This window comes from Spermophilus citellus, assembly GCF_964194105.1.
Source record: "Spermophilus citellus genome assembly, chromosome: 8".
Lineage (NCBI taxonomy): Eukaryota > Metazoa > Chordata > Mammalia > Rodentia > Sciuridae > Spermophilus > Spermophilus citellus.
The window spans coordinates 97,776,391-97,795,479 of record NC_138189.1 but is presented as its reverse complement, the minus strand read 5'-3'; the positions used below and the strand labels follow the sequence as shown (position 1 = coordinate 97,795,479).

The 19,089-nt window shown below is 35.5% G+C and overlaps 1 protein-coding gene across 2 annotated transcripts in view; it reads right to left on the bottom strand.

The window, feature by feature from the left end:
- COL25A1 (collagen type XXV alpha 1 chain) overlaps nt 1-19,089 on the bottom strand; it is a 453,131-nt gene that overhangs the window by 261,401 nt on the left and 172,641 nt on the right. The gene's annotated exons all lie outside the window — the stretch shown is intronic.

The window sequence follows — 19,089 nt, the reverse complement described above, 5'->3', positions numbered from 1 at the left end:
CTAAGATCCTCTTCTATTTCTTTCTTTAGGGTTCTGTAGTTTTCATTGTATAGGTCTTTCACCTCTTTTGTTAGGTTGATTCCCAAGTATTTTATTTTTTTTGAGGATATTGTGAATGGAGTGTTTTTCATCATTTCCATTTCAGAAGTTTTGTCGCTGATATACAGAAATGCCTTTGATTTATGTGTGTTGATTTTATATCCTGCCACTTTGCTGAATTCATTTATTAGTTCTCTCTCTTCTTCTCTTCGTTAGCATGGCTAAGGGTCTGTCAATCTTGTTTATTTTTTCAAAGAACCAACTTTTTGTTTTGTTAATTTTTTCAATAGTTTCTTTTGTTTCAATTTCATTGATTTCTGCTCTGATTTTAATTAATTCTTGCCTTCTGCTACATTTGCTGTTGTTTTGCTCTTCCTTTTCTAGGGCTTTGAGATGAAGTGTGAGCTCACTTATTTGTTGGTTTTTCCTTTTTTTGAGCAATGACCTCCAGGCGATGAATTTCCCTCTTAAAACTGCTTTCATTGTGTCCCATAGATTCCGATATGTTGTGTCTGTATTTTCATTTATCTCTAAGAATTTTTTGATTTCCTCCTTTATGTCTTCTGTAACCCATTGATCATTCAGTAACGTATTGTTCATTGTCCATGTGATGTAGGATTTTTCCTTCCTTCTTTTATCATTGATTTCCAGTTTCATTCCATTATGATCTGATAAAGTGCATGGTATTATCTCCACCACTTATATTTACTGAGGGTTGCCCTATGGCATAATATATGGTCTATTTTTGAGAAGGATCCATGTGCTGCTGAGAAAAAAGTATATCCACTTGATGATGGTTGATATATTCTATATATGTCAGTTAAGTCTAGGTTATTGATTGTGATATTGAGGTCAATAGTTTCTTTATTCAACTTTTGTTTGGAGGATCTGTCCAATGGTGAGAGAGGTGTGTTGAAGTCACCCATGATTATTGTGTTGTGGTCTATTTGATTCTTGAACTTGAGGAGTTCAAGTAGAGCAGATTATGCTTAGTGAAGCTAGCCAATCCCTAAAAAACAAATACCAAATGTCTTCTTTGATATAATGAGAGCAACTAAGAACAGAACAGGGAGGAAGAGCAGGAAGAAAAGATTAACATTAAACAGAGACATGAGGTGGGAGGGAAAGGGAGAAAAAAAAGGGAAATTGCATGGAAATGGAGGGAGACCCTCATTGTTATACAAAATTACATATAAGAGGTTATGAGGGGAATGGGAAAACAAACATGGAGGGAAATGAATTATAGTAGATCGGGTAGAGAGAGAAGATGGGAGGGGAGGGGAGGGGGGATAGTAGAGGATAGGAAAGGTAGCAGAATACAAGAGTCACTAATATGGCAGTATGTAAAAATGTGATGTGTAACCTATGTGATTCTGCAATCTGTATTTGGGGTAAAAATGGGAGTTCATAACCCACTTGATTCTAATGTATGAAATATGATATGTCAAGAGCTTTGTAATGTTGTGAACAACCAATAAAAAAATAAAAAATAATAAAAAAAAAATAAAAACTACTTGATCTACTAATATTTGGGTAATTAGACTTCCATCAAATTGAAACAACAGACATACTATTTTTTCTCATCAAATTGGCAAATTAAAAATAACAGCATAATATATACAAGAAGGGGATACACAGAAAGTTTCTGTACGTTTCATAGATTTTTTTTTCTGTAAGCCTAAAACTACTCTAAAAAAAGTAAAATATATTTTAATACATGATAACAAATGCACAGTTTAACACACTGCTGTGAGAGGGAAATTATGCATTGTTCTAAAGAGTAGATTAGCAACTTATCCACATTCTTTAATATATTACTTTTAGTTATTTTACCTAAGTAAGTAATCATGGCAATAACTCAAGAATTGTCTACTGGATTATCACTGTAAAAACACATTTTCAGCAATGAAAGATGACTAAGTAATATTCAAAGAATACTACTTGTATTAAAATTGTAAAAGAAGAATATAATGAATGATAAAAATGTTTCCAAAATATTTCTAAATGAAAAAAAAAAAGCCAATTATAGGTCTGGGGATATAACTCAAGGATAAAGTGTTTGCCTAGCATATTTGAGGCCCTGGGTTCAATCCCTAGCACTGCAAATCAATCCATCAATCAATCAATAGTAAGGCCAATTAGGACTACGTGCGATAGGAACCCACTTTTGTTTAAGACGAAAAGACTGGAAACATACAGATCCAAATTAATATAAATTCTTTGCTATTTGAATGATTGAAATCAGGAAATTTTTTTCTATTTGTCAATTTTATTTGTATTTGTTGTAGTTTAGACATAAAATGTTCTTCAAAGGCTCCTGTGTTGAAGGCTTAGTCTCCAAGGAAGCAATGTTCAGAGGTGTGGCTTTGGGGAAGTGGTTGGATGATGAGGTCTTTGATTTGATTACTGGATTAATCCACTGATGGGTTCATAATCAGAATGGTCTATTGGGAGACAGTGGAGACAGAAATTATAGAAGGTGGGGCCTATTTGGAAGCAGTCCTTCATTATGAGCAGGCCATGGAAAGGCAAGTCTAGTTACTAGTCAGTCATTGTCTGTCTGTCTGTCTCTCTCTCTTTCCTGTTCTCCTTTTCTCTCTCCTGCCTGGCTAAGAGACAACTAGGTCTTCTTCACCACTCACACCCCACTATAATTTTTGGCTTTCCCAGTGGCCCAAAGTGATGGGGCAAGTGACCATAGATTGAAACCTCTGAAATTGTCAGTCAAAATAAATCTTTCCTCCTTTAAGTTGATTTTCTCAGGTATTTTGTAATAGCGACAAAAGGCTAACACAATATTATCTAAATTTTTGACCATAAAATACATACACATATTGTATATGTGTATAGACATTTATTCACATACATATATATTTCCCCTATGGCACTGCAACACCTAAAGAATAAAAATATTTGAGCCAAGCACAGCGGCACATACCTGTAATCCCAGCAGTTTGGATAGCTGAGGCAAGAGAATCCCAAGTTCAAAATCAGCCTACCAAGTTAGTGAGGCTCTGAGCAACTTAGAGAGACCTTGTCTCAAAAAATAAAAAGAGTTGGGGAGATAGCTCAGTGGTAAAAGTACCCTGGGTTAAATCCTTAGTATAAAAAAAGAAAGAAAAATATTTGTAAAAATCTCTTTTTTTAACACCAATCTTACCTTCTCCAGAAAAAAAAAAAAGTGTTAACTTGTAATCAATTCCTGCTAATCATGAATTTCCACACAAATAACTCTGGAAAGATTTGTGTTGTAGGGGGCAGAGTTGGGGTGTAATACTGAGGATGTGGTATGCCATACTCTACAATCTCAGAGGCAGTGATGGGATCCCTATTCTAACTGTCCCATAATCAGATTTCAGAACTGAAGGATAGAAGATCAGGCAGAGAGAGAGCCTGAGGTTAATCAGGCTCTTTTCCCTGACAATTTAATAAAAGTTTATTTGTTAGCTATATCTAGTCTTAGAGATCTAGAGCCAGCCTTGCAGGGAAATTTTGAAGTAGTTACTTCAAAGGGGCCTTCTATGAAGATCTAAGTGGAATATAAGAGAATAGGAGACAACTCAAAACTTGCCCTTTACAGGGTGATGATAGGCTATTGTTTTGTCTAAGAATTTCACCAGACAACTTGAGAATGCTTCAAAACACAATTCAAAGGAGTCATGAAGATCCATAAATACTCAATGTGTTATGCAGAAACTAAGTCACTGAGCATGACAGCAATGGAAAGGTAGACCCTGGGTGGGAATGGACAGGTAAAGTTGAGCCTTCAATCACTAGAGTTAAGGGAAGGCTGAGGATAGCGAATTAAAACTGCAGTCAGTAGCAGCAAAGTTTGCTAAATACACTACAGTCAAAAGTTCCTGATGCCTCAAAGCTAAGCCTATCTGACCTGGTGGAAGAGAAAACCAAAACACAATTGTTTGCAAAGATTAGGGTGATTCAAGGGCACAGTCCTTAAAACAGACATTTCAGAATTTTTTTTTTAACTGTACAAAAGGAAAAAAATCTCAGTATACTACTGTAGAAGCAAATCTGGCCTCCTGCTTTCGCATAATGGTCATCAATTCCCTTTCTACAGAAACAGGCCTTGGTGTTTCTTGAACTTATCTATGCTCTCCTCAAACTGCTTTCTGCATTAATTTATTCCATATGTTTATTATCTCATTCATGAAATGCTCTGTACCCAGCAGAGAAAGCCTGCCCTTCAGACTGCCTCTGAATTCTGTTTCAGAAAGTGAAGATCCTTCCCAAGCTGTGTTCAGCCTCCTTTCCACACATCCTGAACTGACATCCCTAATCCCAAAATTCTTCCCCATCCCCTGTGAAAACTCACAAGCAAGAGTTCAGTGAAACTCATTCCATAAGTAAATAACTAATTACACATCTCCAGACTATTGTTTTAATAAAAGCTTAGAGTAACATGGAATGCATTGCATTTATGTTTTTGTGCTATTTTATTTCCCTAGGAATTAAATTCTTTCCAAGGAGCAGTGACATGATTATCATGATTGCCCTACAGAAATTAGTCACTTCCAACTATTCTATTTCATGAATTTCGAGTATATAGGAAGTTAAGCACATAGGAAACCTTCGACTTTCCACATAGGCACATGGATGTTCACAAGTAAAATGTGAAGTATAAAACTATACATTTGCACAAGTAAACATGTATTTAATTACACTTTGGATTTTTTTCTTAAATTTTATATAATTTAGAAGTGTGTTGTCTAATTTTCAGGTATTTCTATTATTGGTTTCTGATTTAATTTCCATTACAGCTAAAGAATATTTTCTGCATGGTTTCAATCCTCTTAAATTTATTTAATATCTAAGAATACAGTTCAATTGCAGTATGTTTCTTGTGCTCTTATAATGTTCTGCTGTGGGTAGGATTTCTACACATTTTAATTAAATCAGGTTAGAGGACAATGTTTTTCAGGTCTTCTATTTCCTTATTGATTTTCTTTCTACTTGTTCTATCAATATTCAAGTGTTGAAATCCCTGAATGGTATTTCTCTATTTTCTCTTTTCAATTCTAATTATTTTTGCTTCATATATTTACAGAGACATTTAGTTGTACACACATTTAGGATTATGTCTTCTTGATGAATTGACCCCTTTATTATTAAATATCCCTTTTTACCTTGACGATCTTCCTTGTTATAAAATCTACTTTGCCAGATATTCATATTATTACTTCAGTTTTTAAAAACATTTATAGTGAATCTCTAGAAGATAGCATATAATTGTTGGTTATGCCAATCTGATAATCTCTGCCTTTTAATTGGGGTATGAGGATTATTTACATTTAATGTATTTACCATTAATTTGGATTCTAATCTACCACATCAGTATGTATTTAAGTAGATATTTGCAAGGCATATAAATACTAAAATGATCTCACTAGTTTGTTAACATTCAAGAAACAGAAGATTCCTTAGCACAGAGATCTTTAAGGGCCATAGGAACACACTGATGTTACAGAACACTCATTCTTGTCTCCTGCTAATGTTAAAAGGAGATCTAGTTCCATTAACAAAAAATAAATTCATACATCACTATGCAAAACAAATAGGATTCCATGATCAAAATTTCAAACATTTCCATAAAAATCTCATCCTTTTTTTTACCCAATTATATTTTCCAAATGATGGTTTTACAAATCAAGTATTGCATGCTAAAAATGGTAACTCTAGACAAATTTGGTGGGATCTTTTCAATCTATGTTCTTTTGGCAGCATTACCATGTACTTGTGTTTTCGGTCTCGCTTCACATTACCCACTTACTGTCTTAGTACTTATTCCATCATTAAAATAAAAATTAATTTCCCACTTACTTTATGGGGTCACACCTAAAGCCATGGAAGAGTGACAATCAAGTACCAACATTTTGTTTGCATACTTAACATGTATCTACTTTCTCTTAAACTAGCAGACATGTTTCAAAATAATTGTTCTTATTTCAAAAATATAATAATACCTAGAAATGTGATGTTGAAATACCATTCCCACTGAAAGGAATGAGAGTTCTTTCAGGAGAATTGTCTGAAGTCAGATCTGGTTCAGGAAATGCAAAAGATGAACCCAAAGCATCTTGACAGAAGCTATCAAGATTAGCAGAGTTCTGTGAAAGGGTTCAGTCAACAAATAAAACATGGGGCAATCTGAGGACTGAAAAGGAGAACAACAACAAAGTAGTGACCCACTAAATCCATAAGTTTTTAGTGAATAAAAACAAGTAAAAATTAGAATTAGAAAAATTACTGTTTGCAACTAATAAATTAATGACTCTTATCAATATCAAAGTCAGATAATGAGACAAAAGCAAGCAAGAATTAGACACATTCATATCCCAATGGATGCTCAGAATTTCTACTGTGACATAATTTTGGCCAAACATGAACTTAATTTTGGACAAGCCTCTAGCTCTTTCAATTTGAAATACAGGGAACAAACAGATGAACACATTAATAGCCACCTTTAAGAAAGCAATAATATAATGAGATTGTGGGAAACTACAGAACAAATTACAAATTTCTTCAACAGCAAAAAAGAAATGAGGAGATAGGCAACATATAGATAAAAGAAAACTTAAGAAACATGTCAATCCACTTTAAGGTATTTGGATCCCAATTCAAACAAAAGAACTGCTAAATATTTATAAGATGCATTCATGATAATAAAAATTGTTATTAGGTCCAATAATAGGATTGTGGTATGGCAAAGAAAGAAATCTAAACTCAGAGATAAATACTGAAATATCTCCATATGCAGTGACATTTTATCTTGGATTTTCTTCAAAATGATTCTGGCAGTAGGGGGAACAGGGTAGGAATAGTGGCCATATGTTGATCATTGCTGAGGCTGGTTGAGGATAAATTAATTTCTCTAAGCTATTCTCAGTACTTTTGCATTTATTTTTATAATTCTTAAAATAAAAAATTCTTTAAAAAGTGTTCTCTCTCATCACATGCAAACTAAATGGTAACAAAATTGAAAGAATCTCATTGAAATTTTATTTGTGATAATTTTATGATTTGTATCAGAAAGAAAATGGAGAGCTACAAAATGGTGAATAAGTCTTCATCATGTGGAAATATGCCATTTACCATGTTTTCAAGAGTATAAAATTACCCTGTGATGAGCTCTGGTACTTGTCCTCAAGATGGTTCTCTCAAGGAAATATAAGGTAAATTATTAAATAATAATTAATAAAATCCTAAATCCTCTTGAGCAAACTTTAATGTGGCAAGCAGCAGCTTTTCCTTCCAAATATCCATCAAGCTTCCTTTATGAAACTTATCAATTTTATTTGCATTTCTTAAATATGGGTAATATCTAGAAGGCACAAAATTTTCTACCAAAACTAATTTACTCTATGACAATCTTAGTTGCCAACTTTACTGAAGAATGTCATATTATTAATGGTGTCACATATCATCCTCTATTAGTTTTGTGTGTACATGTGGATGGTGGGGCACTGGGCATTGAACTCAGGGCCTTGTGCATGGTAGGCAAGAGCTCTACCACTAAGCTACATCTCTATCCCTTATCTTCCATTTCATTTAAGGAATGAACTCCTTGAGCTTGCCAGCCTCATTTTCAGTGTGAGGGCTATCTCTCCTATGATCAGGACAATAACAGAGAAGAAGGAATATTGCTAATCTCCATGTAATAAGCAAAAATTGTAACATACCAATGATTGATACAAATTACCTTTCTTTCATCTCCCATTCCCATCCCACAATTTCCTATAACAGATTATCGTTAATGTGAAAAAGAGATACTAGCCACAGGCATCTGAAAATTTTGTAATGATGGATGGTGAAATTTCTATCCAAACTCTTCACTTGTCAACTTTCCCTCAAACTACATTGACTTAAGATCAATAAATTGTCATTTGTATTTACTTTAATAGTGAATCAGTGTATGTTTTTTAACTTTCAAGTTTTCTCCCCATTAAGGTTCCAATCTGGATTGTCCCCACCTTCTTCCTGCCCCACCCTCCCCAGCTATCCTGAGCTGAGCAGGTTCCTCACCCTTCTGCCATGATGTTCTCACCCCAGGCCCAAAGCAGTGGAACAAGCTGAGCAATGAATAAAATCTCTAAAACCATAAGCCAAAATAAATCTTTTCTTTTTAAAGTTGTTTTTCTCAGGTATTTGTTATAGCAACAAAAAGGAACACATCCTTTAAAAAGGGAAATCTAAGAACTTTGGAATTGTATATTTTACAAGAGAGACTTACCATTAAGATTTATGTTCATCACAGTTCTTACACGTGGTATTGATACATACATACATTAACACCTAAAAGAAGAGGTGTTCAGCTACAACAAGAAGTTATAGAAAATCAATGTGAGGAGAGATATACAGTATGAATAAGATCATTTGTCAATATGCCTTATTCATGACAGGAATAATATATGAGATAAAAGAATAGAAATGAAAGGTTCTCACTAAAATGGATCAAAATTTCAGATCAACCACTTGTTTTGTTACTATATGCATTGGTAATCCTCAATATCTATTTAAAATGTAATAAATGCTCCAACAAACTTTTAATGATAATCTTAGTTTAGTATAATCTTAATGATAAATTCAGCATCCACTGTAAATCTCAATAAAACAATTTAGACAAAAAGTTATATTAAAGAAACTAAATCAGTTACTAACAACATTTTCCCTCCCTCCATGAAATATGAAATAAAACACTTTTTTCTAGGTTTCTAAGTGCACCCCAGTGAAAATCTTCAGTAGTTATTTTTCATAATCTCTGTACATATATTTTTTTCCTATTTCATCTTCAAAGATGATAGATATTCAGAAGTTAATACCTCAACATAACAATTCAGAAGTAACTCATATGTATTATAGTTCCCCTGCGGTGTGATATAAAATTGTCATCTGTTTCTCCTGAGAAAAGAAAACTCATCATTTGTCATTTAGTAAGATCATATTGTTTTCCACCATAGACACTGAGACTCAGAAATGCTGGGAGTGGGGATCAGAAGACAGCAGCAGACAAGATGCTGCTACTACTGTCTCCATAGTCATCAAAAAACAGCAGAAACAGAGGGATGTCACATGAGAGAGGGATGTCACATGAAAGAGGACCACCAGTGGTGACCTCCTAAAACAAAAATTTATGGAAACATAAAGCCAGGCTCTTGTTCTTCCTCACAATGAGCAGCCCACATAGACAGAGCTTATCACTGATCAAGGAAGGGACCAGTGTATAACAGCAATTTTGCTTAAATTCAATTTAACTTTAAATTCCCCATGATCAGCTCTTCTCATTCTTTGTTTTTGAAACAAAAACCTTAAAAGTATCACCATAAATGTTCTATATACCTTAATAAACCTATTTATGCACATGGCCAATTTTCATAATATCTGCACTTAAGTAAGAATCTAAATAGCCATTTGTAGCTTATGAGAGAACACTTTATTTTTTTTTAAATAAGCACTTTCGGTTGAAAAATGCCAACTTTTGCCAGGCATTATTGTATATGCCAGTAATCCCATTGGCTCAGGGGGCTGAGGTAGGAGGATCACAGATTAGAAGACAGCCTCAGCATTTTATCGAGTCTGTAAGCAACCTAGCAAGATCTTGCCTCAAAATGAAAAATAAAAAGGCTAGGGATGTGGGCTCAGTGGTTAAGTGTCCTTGGATCCAATTCCTGGTACCAAAATAAATAAATAAGCCAACTTTTGTTTGTAGGCAGAGAAATCAGATACTGTGATACCGTGTTTGGGTTATATTTGTTTCAATACACAATCTAATCCACAAAACACATACACATGTACACACAAATTATAGAAACATTTTAAATATATTTAGTACTTCTAAAAAGCCCAAGTAATTATTTCTGACATAGACACCCTGACATAATATGAAAACACACACAGATGTTGAGTTATGTGCTATATATTCAAAGGACAAATAATTGCTGGGAAGAAGTTTTTGTTTAAATTTTTTGCTTAAATTGATTATAATTTGGGGTGGGGAGAAGGTAGCAGCTATTGAAAAGTGTCACAGATCAACATTATATAATCTATCTTCTGCATTTATCATCCTTCCAGTCATACCACATCATTTCAAGACACATGTGATAGTCAGCTTTTCGTTGCTGTGACCAAAATGCCTGACCAGAAAGTTTACAAGAGGAAAAATTTATATTTCTTGTGGTTTCAGAGTTTCAGTCCATAGTAGGCCATGTCTATTTCTCTGGGCCCAAGATAAGGCAGAAGATCAGGGTTGAAGGACTTGGAGGAGGAGCACTGCTCCATTCATGGAAGCCAGAAAGCAGAGAAAGAGAGAAGAAGGGGCTGAATGGAAGATGAACCTTTCCAGGGCATGCTCCCAGTGACCCACCTCCTCCAGCATGCCCCATCCGCCTACAGTTACAAACTAGACCATCAAACTGGGATGGCCTGAATGGGTTACAGCTCCACAATCCATCACTTCACCTCTGAACCTTCATGCATTAACACAGGAGCTTTGGGGGAACACCTCATATCCAAACCCTAACAGTACATGTTAAGGAAAGTCTATGATCCACAACTCATTCATAAAACATGCTATGGAGGATGTTCAATGCCCCCATTACAAAAGACAGAGGCAAAGTACAAGGAGGGCTCCGTGATTCAAGTAAACTCCAACACCACGGTTCCCCTTCTCCATTCTTGTCAATCTACATTCATTTTTAATCTAGTCTCTGTTGATTGAAATATATTAGCACCAATCCCCTTTGGATATTTCTAAGTAAACCCCTCTCCCTACCTCTAATCTTTAAGGGGATTTGTAAAAACAAAAACAAATTAAAATGGTACTATATTATTGTTTCTTTTTGTAATAACCAGTGGCTATGCTTCCTAACACTCTTGAATCACAAGCCTGGAGAGAACTAGGAATTCCTAAAAACACACAAAGCCAGTGACTTATGATCTGTCTCCAGAGGAGTACTCAGGAGAATACACCCAGGACGCGGCAGTGCTCATGTTTTGCAGCCTCCATAAAACTTCATTACTCTTGGTTCCCACAATCCCATTCTGTTCCTTGCAGATTCCGTTTCTTCTAACTGTGCCTGGACATTACTGCTTCCTGTTTTTCATATGCTTTACCATCTTCTCTATGAATTGTGGTTCTTGCAGGACTTTACCTTCTTGTGTGTCTCAAGCTAAATCTTAACGATCCCCTAAACTGTAACTTTAATGCATACATTGCTCCTGATCTCTAGGTCAATGCTGTCAATTTCATGTGGGCAAATTCTCCAGGCCTCTCAAATGCAATTTTCACAAAACTGAAAGGTGTAGATTATTCCTTCACTTTTTCCCCTTCCTTTCCCTAAACTTACTTCACCAATTGGTCATGCTCCTCTTCATCCTCTTATTTCAATCAAGAGTAGTGGTAAAACTGTCTTAACAAGAAACGAGAGATTTACCCTTGACTTTACCTCTGTGTCACTTCATATACCTCACAGTCCTCCAAAAGCTAACAATCCTAGAGAATTTGCATTTCCCTTCCCCCTTTTGACATCTACCTTGTATTAGCCTTCATCTAGTCTTGTCTGCACTATTACAATAGCATCCTATTGTCCTGAAATTTACCTCTAACTGGTTTCCAGTGTGATCATGATAAAATTCAAAGCCAACAACTTTCTCTCTTCAAAGATTCTTAATGGCCTTTAGAATCAGTTCAAAATCTAAGTGGCACATTAAGCCCTTCAAAATCTTTCTCTGGGCACCAGGTATAAACTGGTTTCCTAAATGTACCGAGCAGGGTTTGGGCAACTTACTGCCCTTCCTATGTGGAATGTTTTCCCTTCCACTTCTCTGTAACTAGGAGGAACTGACAACTTTGCAGGAAGTGTGTGATCCAGGTCCTAGACTCAGTCACTCTTCAGTTGTTCTTATCCCCCTCTGAATTTGAAGTGCCAATGTAGTCTCCTGATTCTCTGTTACAGTTCATGATGTCTCTATGGTCTGTTCATTGCTTTACAAATTCTTCAGCCCATGACCTCACCTATCATATTACAGCTTGTTCACAGTCTTCTGGCCCAGAGAAAAACAAATCAGTAATATGCCCCCTCTGTCCTGTCTTTAGAAATCACCTTCTGGAGCTCCTCTCAAGGAGTGACCCCAGTCAGTTGGGTAATGGCTGGTAAAACTCTCTCAACCCTTAAGTCTCAGCTCTAACTTTACAGTCTTCTGTGAAAGCCCTCCTTGTCCTTCCCAGAATCATTAGCTCTGAGGCTTTGAATGTATTTCCATTACACCGTGTTCATATTGTAATTGGTTATTTTTATGTCCCATTTTACTAAGTTCTTTAAAGTAACTTATTATACCCATAATATCAAATTATGTCAGAGGTATAGTAGAAACTTCATACATAATGATTGAGGGGAAACATGATCGTCTGATGTACTTTTCTCCAATGGATATTCCCTTAAGACTAAAGAAATTAATCTTTCAATAGATTGCAAGAATCTCACATTTAATCTAAAACCATAGTTCCTCTGGACTTTTAGATATTTCCTCCAGTTGTTTTTTTGTTTTTTTGGTTTTTTTTTTGCCGGTTTTAATGCCTTTTGCCTTTATTGTTTTAATTTGCACTAAATATTTATTGAGTGAAAAAAGGGAAAGAGTAAATGAATGATTTAATTGCTTTAGCAGTACAGATCAAATTACCTTACTATATTTTCATTTTCTTATCAATAAACTCCTGTTTTAGAAGACTTTCATGATATTACAATGGAGCCCCTGAGGCCCCTTCTCATTCTTCCCTCCTCCCAACACCTTTCTGTAGCGATTCATTCCTTCTCTTGGGAAGTGGATGGGATTAAAGATGGTGACCACAGTTTATTTTTCTTAAAGTACACCAAGGCACATCTGTCCTTTTCAAGCTAATACATGTCTATCCATAATATATATAGTGAATTCTGAAGTGAAAATTTTCCTTATCACAAATTTGTCGTTTGGTTGAAAATTATACTTATCTGCCTTTCAGAACATATTATTTTCTAAAATAGCAGGGAAAAACATCTATTTTTCCATAAAAATAGATGTTTTTTCTATCTATAAAAAATCAGATTGGATTTTTTTGCATGAATTTATCTCATGTTTATATAAAAATTTTAGGTAAAACTAATATGCAAATATATCTTTATTAAAAGAAACATGCTCAAAAAATAGGAGGAACAAAAATGAGAGTACTCCCAAGTAATGTAAATTTTATATTCACTATAACCTGAAAAATCCATATCATTACAGAGCAGAGAGAAATGAAAAAGAATATAATACCAACCACTCCATCACACGTCCACAAAGTTTTTCTATTTCTCTGTGCAGCATTCTTTCTGTTCCTATCCCAGATATCTCAGAGGTGGAACTTTGCCAAGAATGTAAAGGTCTGTTGAACTCTAACAGTTTTGCAAAATTGGCAAATGTCCACAAAAGCTTTAAGAAGGACCACCAAATTCAGCTGAGCTTTGAACAGGAGACCCCTACACAGTCAAGTTAAAATCTGATAGATATGGGGAAAATCAGAGTACTGCAGTGGTTGCAGAACATACATATAGTTCTTCAATTTCTTTGTAAGTGGAGACTAGGAAAAACTACTACGATGGAGAGAAAAAAATGTTTTAGTATCACTGGGACAAATGTGAATAATCTCTTCTTCTGATGTATTTCCCTGATCTCTTGGGGGGGGGGGGGAGTCTCTCAACAGCACAGGAAGAAAACTGCTTCTTTAACCCCCTGATGACAGAAACAAATTGTCTTGCAGCTCTGGGAAGAGATTTGTCACAAATGTGCAAACCAGACATTGTGTATCCTAGACATTGTGCAGCACTGCAATATCACATTTTGTAGGGAATTTGAAAGTGATCCTTTAATAACATAAGAGATTTTTTTTAACATAAAGGTTCGTCTTGATAGTTTAACATGTATGGATTTTTCTGTGTGATATCAAATGTAATTTTGTTTTTGCTGTGCTTATCATATTTGTGGTAATTCTCAATATATCCAAGGAGACATCATTTCTACACCAAAATAGTTCTGAAAATGCCAATTATGTTGTTCTCCAATGGACACTTTTAACATTGAGTGTATTTAAAATTTAATAGTTGCTTATGATAAATTGGGCAATAAAGATGGCTTGGTAACTGAGCCAACCATTCTAGGAATCATTCCTTTGATGCTATTTCCATAAAAGAAAATATCTTTATGGTAACCCATCATACACACAACACATTTTCATAAGCATTTCCATACGCATATGAAGAAAGACAACATATGTAGCATTAGCTACAAAAAAGCATGACCTCTAAATAATAGACAGACATATACTCCAAATTCTTGTTCTACCACTGAGCAGATAAAAGATTGAGTAAATTTCTTAGCATCTCTGAGTGTCTAATTCCTCAATTACATAATGAAGATAATAAAACCCATCTTAATGTACCATCAGAGCATTAAATGAAAAAATACACTAAGTATCCAATTTAAGTTCTGAAAAATAACAAAAGAGAACTAACTGCCAGAGACCATCCTCAAATAAAAATAACAACCATAATGATAATGGATCTAGAACAAGCTCCATATATGTTAAAAAATGAAAGTCTTTCCCATAAAATATGCAATTTAATATAATGATAAGCAGGTATAACAATCATGCAGGTATAATAGAAAACCCAGAATGAATACTTAAATAAGTATCCACTAGAAATATTTCCATCAGTTCATTAAACATTGTCTACTATGTGCTGGCAATTTAGAGATGAATGACATAGTTCTTTTGATCATCAAACTCACAATTTAGGACATGGGTTTAGAATATTATATATTTGCAAAAACAGATAATTATGTGTATATATAATTGCAGGATGGTCAATCAACCAAACTTGTGGGAGAGGACAGAACAGAAAAAAAAAAGGTTTTCCAAAGGGTTTGAGCTAAATTTTAAGTCAGAGCTAAATTTTAAGAAATTAGTCCAGCTATAGAAGGTGATGGACAGTGTTGTTGGGAGGTGGAATGTTCCATCTCGTCAGAGTCAGAGCAAGAAGACATAAGAAAGCAACTGTATCCTGGAAATTCCAAACATATCAATGAGGCTGGAGCACAGGACTCAAATGCATTCATCAAGAATATCAATATGACATATAGGACTTTCATTTTTGGCAGGTAATTAGAGTGTGAGGTTGCCCACACTAGAGAACAGTCTTGTCTTTATGCAAGACATGTGCAGGAGTGGTAGCAACTAAAAAGAGCAATCTATCTATGTGCCAAAATTACTCTTGAATTTAAACTGTAATGGGATTACATCATAAGAACCACCCAACTTTTTGGTCTGCCAAAGGAAGAAGTAGATATATATGGCATAAGAAAATTATTGGCATAATAAAAAAGTTTCATTAAAATATTTATTCAGGTAAAATCAAATTTCAAATTAGACAGCTAGACCACAAATTGCTAGACTAGTAAGAAGCAGATTATCAGTTAAAATTTATGAATGGGGACATCCAATGAAATACTTGTAAAACAGAGACAAAAGGCATGAAATGGTTTTGTCAGAAATCAAATTCACATTTATAAATAAGAGTCAAAACAAAGTATAAAATTCTTGTAGTATGACCTAGAATTATAAAATTATACATCTGAAAGGTATTTTAGAAATCATCCAGTGGATTTTAAGGAGTAACTAAAAGACCCAAATGTGGCACATACCTATAACCCCAGCAGCTCAGGAGGCTGAGGCAGGAGGATCTCCAGTTCAAAGCCAGCCTCAGCAACTTACTGAGGCCCTAAGCAACTCAGCAAGACTCTGTTTCAAAATAAAAAGTAAAAAGGGCTAGGGATGTGGCTCAGTAGTTAAGCACCCTTGGGTTCAAGCTCCATACCCCCCCCCAAAAAAATAAAAGTAAATAAAAGTATAGCCCTACTCCCATACTCCCATTTCTAAGTGATTTTCTTGAATAAAAACAAAACATATCCTTCCCATTTTTCCATTTCCAGACATTATACTAGGTGAAACTTTAACTCAGAATTTGAAATGACATTTGCAACAGAAAAGAATAATTTCAATACTATGCCAAGAGAGCCAGGGAGCAACCATCAAGAAAGTGGTAGGTGATCCAGCCAGGCGAGATGGCACACAGCCTGTTTTAGTCAGCTCTTTTGTTGTTGTAACTAAAGGATCTAACTAGCACAATTATTGAAGAGGATAGGTTTATTTGAGGGTTTATGGTTTCAGAGGTCTTAGTCCAGAGAAGGTCAGCTCCATTCCTCAGAGCTTGAGGTGAGGCAGAACATCATGGAAGAATAGTGTGGAGAGGGAAGCATCTCGGGTATCATGATGATCAGAGTCTGTACTTGCCAGATACAAATATATACACCAATGCTACACTCCAATTCCCACCTTCTCCAGCCACCCTCCCACTTCTGTTAATCCCATAAGGGATTAACTCACTGATTAGTATAAGGCTATAACCCAATCATTTCTCCTCCAAAACTTCTTTCATTGTCTCACATATGAGCTTTCGGGGGACAACACATGTAAGCATAACATACCTGTAATCCCAGTGGCTTGGGAGGCTGAGAAATGAGGATCAAGAATTCAAAGCCAACCTTTGCAAAAGCGAGGTGCTAAGTAACTCAGTAAAATCTTGTCTATAAATAAAATACAAAAAAATAGGGCTGGGTATGTGGCTTAGTGGTCAAGTGCCCCTGAGTTCAATCCCTAGTATCCCCCTGCCACTCCCCACCCCCAACCCCCCACAAAAAAAGAAAGAGAGAGAGGTGATCCATAAGCTTGTCACTTTGAAAAGAGCATGGCATGAACTCATTTCTTAGGTTACATTGGCCTCAGTCTCATTTGGCAGTGGGAAGATTATAGACAGGAATCTGTAGGTTCTGTTTATATTTGGAAATATAATTTGTATAGTATAGATTTCTATTGCTCTGTCAATAAAAAAATCACTTTAATATTTGCAAAGGGTGTGGGGGGGGCTGAGGCATTTGGATATGGACTAACATGAAAGAGAGAGGAACCATACATTAGCAGGGAGACATGGAAGACATCCAAAATTAGAGTAGCAAAGTGTCTAGACCCTTCTTTTTAAGTTTCAGCATTTCATATGCTACTCCCCACCATGCTAAATTGAACATTTGAGGCATTGGAAACTGCTGTGGGATTCATCAGTTTCTCAGGAAATTTCTTGTATGGAAAGGAAAATGAATTTTAGTGGGACAAAACTCAATGGGGTGGAGTAGAGGCAAGTAGAGAGTCAAAAAGTCAATTTTTGAAGAGTTCTATCAAAAGGTAAAGGGCAGACTTTAAGTCATGGAGCAAAGAGAGCAAGGAAAAGATAGGTCTTAAAATTATTCTTTTCATTTGAACTCAGGGGATGGTCATAACATCAATTTTACATCTTTCTTCCTCTATATTCTAACTTCCATCAATTGTCCCTATTCCACAGGGAAAGTTGATTAAAGCCATGAAGTTGTATGGATATATAAAAGAAAAACAAACAGTGGGGAGACAACTAAGTATTTTACAAGAAAAAAGAATGATATTTGTTCTGATATAACCCTCTGCTGAAGCTGGGGGAAAGACAGCAGCAATGAAGAAGTAATAGTTCCAGAATATTCTAATTCCTAATGAACCAACGTAAGTGGACCAAGAGGCACTTAGTTCTGTGAAAGGAGCAAGGAATATGGAAAAACTTCTATCAAGACAATGTCTCTGTTGCACTTGAAAACCCCTTCTAGTTACCATGGATTCTAGAGAAGGTGACCATTGGGTTATATATAACAGATAAGGAATAACTACCCTGATTGAAGTTAAAACAAACACTGCATATATATGTGAACTGTTGTAGATTCAAAGTTGAGATTTGTAACAATGGAGGTGTCCGCCTATAAAAGAGATGAAGAAAAACAGAAAATTTCAACAGTGAAAAGGAATAAAGAAAAAATTATGAAAATACAAATACATAAATAGGTGTTCTTTTTTAAAAGAACATATTGAGAACCAATACCTAGGAGGCATTGGGATAATTACGTAAGACATAATTCAAGCTCTCAGGAAATATGAGAAACTTCTAGTTTCTGGCCAGGCCTGGAAGAAATGTAGAAGTTGCCACTCCATCCTAATAACAAGTAAAAAATAATCAAATAAATTGAAGATAAATATGCTGATCTTATTAAAATGTCAGAGATGTGAGGTTATAGGACAGACCACTGCCCCCAAAACTAGATAAACAGAGACAAATACAGATAATCACAACTTATTGCAGTAGCAACCAGTGCAAGGATACTGAACTGTAATCAATGAATTGCTGGCGGTTCAATGTGGACAACTGTGAGAATCAAAAATTCCAGGGGAAGGCTGGGGTTGTAGCTCAGTGGTAGATCACTTGCCTAGTGAGGCACTGGGCTCAATCCTCAGCACCACATATAAATAAATTTAAAAAATATATATTGTATCCATCTACAACTAAAAATATTTTTTTTCAAAAGTCCAGGGGAACCCAGTCAGGGGGCACATTTTGGGAAATTTTATCTCTAGGAGCTCTCCCAGACCCTCAGAGTGAATGCTAAATTTTAAAAGCAGTGAATATCATGCTTCAGAATGAGGGAGGGAAAAAGGAACCATTTTGAAATGCCACAGAATAACAAGGCCTCTCCTCAGGAGAATCTACTTTACCAGAGTATAGCCTATCGGATTTTTAAAAACCTACTTAGGAAAAGGGAATTACCTAACTCCAGCTCCCTCTGTCTACCTGGTTCCACTTAATGTGGGAAGAAAGGGCTTGAGGGGTTGAGAGGCACTGGTGAAATTCATAGCCCAAGCATGTATTTACCAGAAGACAGAAACCTAGACACACAGTTGTGGACTACTTTCCTACCCCACACCTTACCACTACATTAGTAAAGACCTGTTTACCCCAGTTCTATCTTGGATATTATTGCACCTTTCAAAAAAGTCACAAGGCATACAAGGAGAAATGAACAAACAAGCAAGGAAGCAAATAAACAACAACCAGC